The 6000-nt window shown below is 38.7% G+C and overlaps 1 long non-coding RNA gene across 1 annotated transcript in view; it reads left to right on the top strand.

The window, feature by feature from the left end:
* LOC128311152 (uncharacterized) overlaps positions 1 to 3833 on the top strand; it is a 663249-nt gene extending 659416 nt beyond the window's left edge. Inside the window, exon 6 of the long non-coding RNA XR_008289203.1 lies at positions 1931 to 3833. This is a non-coding gene — a long non-coding RNA (uncharacterized LOC128311152). The remainder of the gene's footprint in view (positions 1 to 1930) is intronic.
* The last annotated feature ends 2167 nt before the right edge of the window (positions 3834 to 6000 follow it).

The following is a 6000-nucleotide window of genomic DNA, read 5'->3' on the forward strand; positions in this document are numbered from 1 at the left end:
GTACATCCATTCTCTATTTGAATGTTACCTATATTTTTTAATAAAGGTTCATGGACACAGAAAGAGTTCAGTTCACTTGTCCAAGTGCAGGTAGTTTTCTTCCCAAATCCCTCTCCTTATCAGGCTGCTATGATACTCCTTAATCTGAGGCAGTTCCTTTGCAAACTCAACCTTTTGCCTTGCTGTCTTTGAGCACTTTTTCTGGTGATAATGACTTTTCAGTGCCAGCAAATTTAAACTCCTGAAAATTAAGTTAGAAATGTATTGACTAACTTAGTAGAAACCACATTATTAGAACTCACAACCTCAAGGAAATATAAATGGATCTAAATAAGCTTTTAAAAGACACAGCAAAGCAGCTGAAACAACCTAAAAGTTAAGGGTTGTCATGAAGGAGCATTCACTCACCAAGTCAGAGACACTCATAGGAATCTGAAAACAGCAGCCTCCAATATTTAGATGGTTTGTAAATAGCTAGATGGCTCCATGTGACATACTGAAATGATATTATAAATGATATGATACATTTTAAAGTATTAAGACAGGATCACTTTATTGCCACTCAGTAACTACATTAGCTATTGTTTATTGATAAGTTCCTAACTTTCGTATTGTGAGTAGTAGGAGAGCAGGAGAGCAAAAAATCAATTAAACATCTGCTGTGATACTGTGATTCATAATAACAAATATATTTGTTTCTGGCACAGAGCTCCTAAAACCCTTGGAATTTCCTAAGTGTGGATAGTAATAAACGTGTCTTTTGTTATGTTAATGAGGTGACTTTTGGACATAACTTAAGGATGGAGGCTGGTTGCCAGGGGAGCCAACCACGCAAGTAATTAGGGTGTTGGAATTTTCAGTCCCACCCCCTGACCTCATGGGAGGAGATAGGGGCTTTGCGTTCAACCACCAAATGGCCAGTTATCTAATCAATCTCATCTATGTAATGACTTTTCCATAAAAACCCAAAAGATCTGCCTTTATCAAAACATTGTAATTATGGGTTTTTAAAATTTTTAGATAATGTGTTTTCCGTTTCATTTGCTGAAAAGATCTTCCTTTTAAAATTATACTGAAATCTGATTGTTTCATATTATTTACCTACTGCAATATGTGGAAGTATGTTAAGTTTTAAAATAACTTGAGAATGGTGATGGACTAGTCACTAACTAGCAGTTACTGGTCATCTTTTATGTATTTTTTCACTTTATTTTCAGAATAATTTCATTCATATGCATTTCAAATATACATCAGCGGAGCATATAACAGATACCTTTGTATGCAAAATCCAGCACATGGTAATATTTTGCCAGATTTGCTTCAGATCTTTTTTCTTTTTTAAGAAATCAAATAATCTTTCTTGTCATATCATCCCCAGAGCTTACTACAATCCTGACTGGGGCATGTCATTCCCTGCATGTTTTTATACTACTGACATATGCACATACTCATGAACAATGGGAATTGTTTTGTAGAATTTAGATTTTTGCATGCATGGTTTTGCACTTACGGTATCATTTACTATTTTATATTAACATTTTCAAATGTATCAACATTAATATTTAATTTTAAAATTAATTTTATCTACCCTATAATGTTCCATTATATAAATAAATCATAATCCACATTTCCATTCTTCAACAGACAGAAAATTAGGCTGCTTCCTGTTTATTAAAATAAAAATCATTATTGAAAGGAATGTTTTTTAAAAATCGATGTACATGTTCCTTTGAATATGTAAGATTTTTCTATTTTTGTAACTACAACATTGTTAAAAATTGTTATCCAAAATGAGTTCACTGATATATATTCTTACCAGAAATGCTCAAGTTTTTTATTGTGTGGCAAGAGATATGATACTATTTACCAAGTCCCATTTCCTTTTCCTCCTGAGCATAAAACTTGACTCCATTTCCTATCTTCCTTGCAGTAAGGTGTTGCCAATGACCTGAGCCCTGGTGACATGTGAACAGAAGAGATGTGTAGTCCTTTAAAGTTGCTGTGACCAAGAAGTGAGACTTCCCATGGTCTCTTTCCCGTCTTCCAGCTGCACTGAGAGTTCTCTAAGGACTCTGAACAGAGCTGAGCTACAAGAAGAGAGGGATTGGGCTTCCTGAATGACCTCATCAGAGGCTGTATGACCAGGAACATATCCCCTGGACTGGGACATGAACAGTAAATGAACTTTCATTGTATTAAGCCACTGAGATTATAAATTTCTGATTCAACTGAGATTGCTACCCATTACCTATCACTGATACGTTACATAAACATTTCCTTCCATCCTCACTTCCTTTTAAGTTATCTGACTTATAATATTTTATGTGTTTTAACTTTTATAAGGTAGTTATACAGATCTTAGCAGTGTGCCAAGTTGTATAAATCTGTACTAATCAGGTTAAGTAGTACTTCCCGGGTTTACTGGCATTTGTTTTTCTCCTTCTTAGACTTACCCATTCATCTCTTGTCCATTTTCTATCAGGCTATTAATTTTTTCCTATTGTTTTCAAGGACTACCTTCTTTATTTTGGCTGTTGCCAGAGTGTACTGGCATCAGAGCACTTGTAAGAATTAATTTATCCCTTTGCATGCCACATGCAACTTCTTCCTATCTGCTCAACCATCTCTCTGTACATGGAGTCTCTTACTATGATTTCCTAATACCTCTCAATGAGGGTTTGTACGTTCCCTAGGAACACAATCTGACATCTCTCTCTCTCCCTCCCTTTCCCTGTGTGTGTGTGTGTGTGTGAAAGAGAGAGAGAGAGAGAGAGAGAGAGAGAGAGAGAGATCAACTGATTGAGATTTACTAAGAGAGTGCACTGAGGAGAAACCTATAGGGAAATAAGGAAAACAGAAAAAAGAGAAAGAACATGTACAGGTAGCTGGCTCAGCTGAAGTCTAACTTCAGCCTAATCCCACTGGGAGCTTTAGAATGTGAGGGGCACCATAGGCTTGGCTAAACCTTGAGGCGAGAGGATAGAGCTTTTGCACCCTTCATTACTTGGTCATTGACTACCAGCCATCTTTTCTGGAAGGAGTGTAACTTTTTAAGCATTGCTGGGTACATTGGCTCCCAGTGGCCAAGGGGAAGTTTTGAAAAGACATGGCAGCTGTCAACCATGAGCAGCAAATTCTCAAGAGTAGCTGGGAGATAAGTGTACTAGAAGGTAATGGAATCTTGATCAGGCACCAACAGTATCTACAATAGTATGATACATTTTTGTGTCACTGTAAGACAGTAAGAACAAGATAGGATGGAGCCAAGTGTCTGGTTCCTTTCTTTGGGCTTTGCTCTAAGTATTCAGAACTACCAATACTTAAATGCATTTTTAAAAGACACATGTTTAAGAAAACATTCAAAGACAAATGTTTATTTAAACACTCTTGCATCTTGCATTTCCATTTCTCTATTTGGCTTTTACTGTATTTGATGCCCTGGATATATCTGGAACTACAGCTATGAAGTAGAAAGGACTCATAGCAACTCAAGAAGCAGCTGCTCCCTGGCTTCCTGCAAGGTCAAGGTAGGCCACACTGCAGGTCCACACCTTGGCCCAGGACTTTCCATACTGATCTTTGAATCACCCAAAAGAAGCCAGAGTCCTACTTTTTGGGCTATTACATCAGATGTGACAAAATCCTTACTCTGCAGAAAGAAGAGAGACATTCTGATATACAGAAGCCTGGAGCCAGACAGAGTGGGATATGAATGTGTTTCTATTAGATCTAAGTTCTGTGACTTGAGGCATTGGAAGTTACCAGCTGGGTGAAGTGCAGGAAATAGTTCTGATTGATATTCTGTCCTCCAAACTTTTTTTTAACGTTTATGCATTTTTTTTAAATTATGAAATTTATTGTCAAATTGGTTTCCATACAACACCCAGTGCTCATCCCAAAAGGTGCCCTCCTCAATACCCATCACCCACCCTCTCCTCCCTCCCACCCCCCATCAACCCTCAGTTTGTTCTCAGTTTTTAAGAGTCTCTTATGCTTTGGCTCTCTCCCACTCTAACCTTTTTTTTTTTTCTTTTTTCCTCCCCCTCCCCCATGGGTTCCTGTTAAGTTTCTCAGGATCCACATAAGAGTGAAACCATATGGTATCTGTCTTTCTCTGTATGGCTTATTTCACTTAGCATCACACTCTCCAGTTCCATCCACGTTGCTACAAAAGGCCATATTTCATTTTTTCTCATTGCCACGTAGTATTCCATTGTGTATATAAACCACAATTTCTTTATCCATTCATCAGTTGATGGACATTTAGGCTCTTTCCATAATTTGGCTATTGTTGAGAGTGCTGCTATGAACATTGGGGTACAAGTGCCCCTATGCATCAGTACTCCTGTATCCCTTGGATAAATTCCTAGCAGTGCTATTGCTGGGTCATAAGGTAGGTCTATTTTTAATTTTCTGAGGAACCTCCACACTGCTTTCCAGAGCGGCTGCACCAATTTGCATTCCCACCAACAGTGCAAGAGGGTTCCCGTTTCTCCACATCCTCTCCAGCATCTATAGTCTCCTGATTTGTTCATTTTGGCCACTCTGACTGGCGTGAGGTGATACCTGAGTGTGGTTTTGATTTGTATTTCCCTGATAAGGAGCGACGCTGAACATCTTTTCATGTGCCTGTTGGCCATCCGGATGTCTTCTTTAGAGAAGTGTCTATTCATGTTTTCTGCCCATTTCTTCACTGGGTTATTTGTTTTTCGGGTGTGGAGTTTGGTGAGCTCTTTATAGATTTTGGATACTAGCCCTTTGTCCGATATGTCATTTGCAAATATCTTTTCCCATTCCGTTGGTTGCCTTTTAGTTTTGTTGGTTGTTTCCTTTGCTGTGCAGACGCTTTTTATCTTCATAAGGTCCCAGTAATTCACTTTTGCTTTTAATTCCCTTGCCTTTGGGGATGTGTCGAGTAAGAGATTGCTACGGCTGAGGTCAGAGAGGTCTTTTCCTGCTTTCTCCTCTAAGGTTTTGATGGTTTCCTGTCTCACATTCAGGTCCTTTATCCATTTTCAGTTTATTTTTGTGAATGGTGTGAGAAAGTGGTCTAGTTTCAACCTTCTGCATGTTGCTGTCCAGTTCTTCCAGCACCATTTGTTAAAGAGACTGTCTTTTTTCCATTGGATGTTCTTTCCTGCTTTGTCAAAGATGAGTTGGCCATACGTTTGTGGGTCTAGTTCCGGGGTTTCTATTCTATTCCATTGGTCTATGTGTCTGTTTTTGTGCCAACACCATGCTGTCTTGATGATTACAGCTTTGTAGTAGAGGCTAAAGTCTGGGATTGTGATGCCTCCTGCTTTGGTCTTCTTCTTCAAAATTCCTTTGGCTATTCGGGGCCTTTTGTGGTTCCATATGAATTTTAGAATTGCTTGTTCTAGTTTCGAGAAGAATGCTGGTGCAATTTTGATTGGGATTGCATTGAATGTGTAGATAGCTTTGGGTAGTATTGACATTTTGACAATATTTATTTTTCCAATCCATGAGCAGGGAATGTCTTTCCATTTCTTTAAATCTTCTTCAATTACTTTCATAAGCTTTCTATAGTTTTCAGCATACAGATCCTTTACATCTTTGGTTAGATTTATTCCTAGGTATTTTATGCTTCTTGGTGCAATTGTGAATGGGATCAGTTTCTTTATTTGTCTTTCTGTTGCTTCATTGTTAGTGTTAACGTTTATGCATTTTTGAGAGACAGAGCATGAGCGGGGAAGGGGCAGAGAGAGAGAGAGACACAGAATCTGAAGCAAGTTCCAGGCTGTGAGCTGTCAGCACAGAGCCTGACACGGGGCTTGAACTCACAAACTGTGAGATCCTGACCTGAGCAGAAGTCGGACGCTCAACCGACTGAGCCACCCAGGTGCCGCTGTCCTCCAAACTTTTTAAAGCTGGACTTCAAAATATGAGTTCATCAGGTAAGTCTTTTGAGAACTAGCCTGTCTTCAAGAGATCACTAAAATACAGCACTCCTTTCTTCCTTTCAGCAACAAATAACAACTA

Source organism: Acinonyx jubatus, chromosome A3, assembly GCF_027475565.1.
Source record: "Acinonyx jubatus isolate Ajub_Pintada_27869175 chromosome A3, VMU_Ajub_asm_v1.0, whole genome shotgun sequence".
Taxonomy (NCBI): Eukaryota; Metazoa; Chordata; class Mammalia; order Carnivora; family Felidae; genus Acinonyx; species Acinonyx jubatus.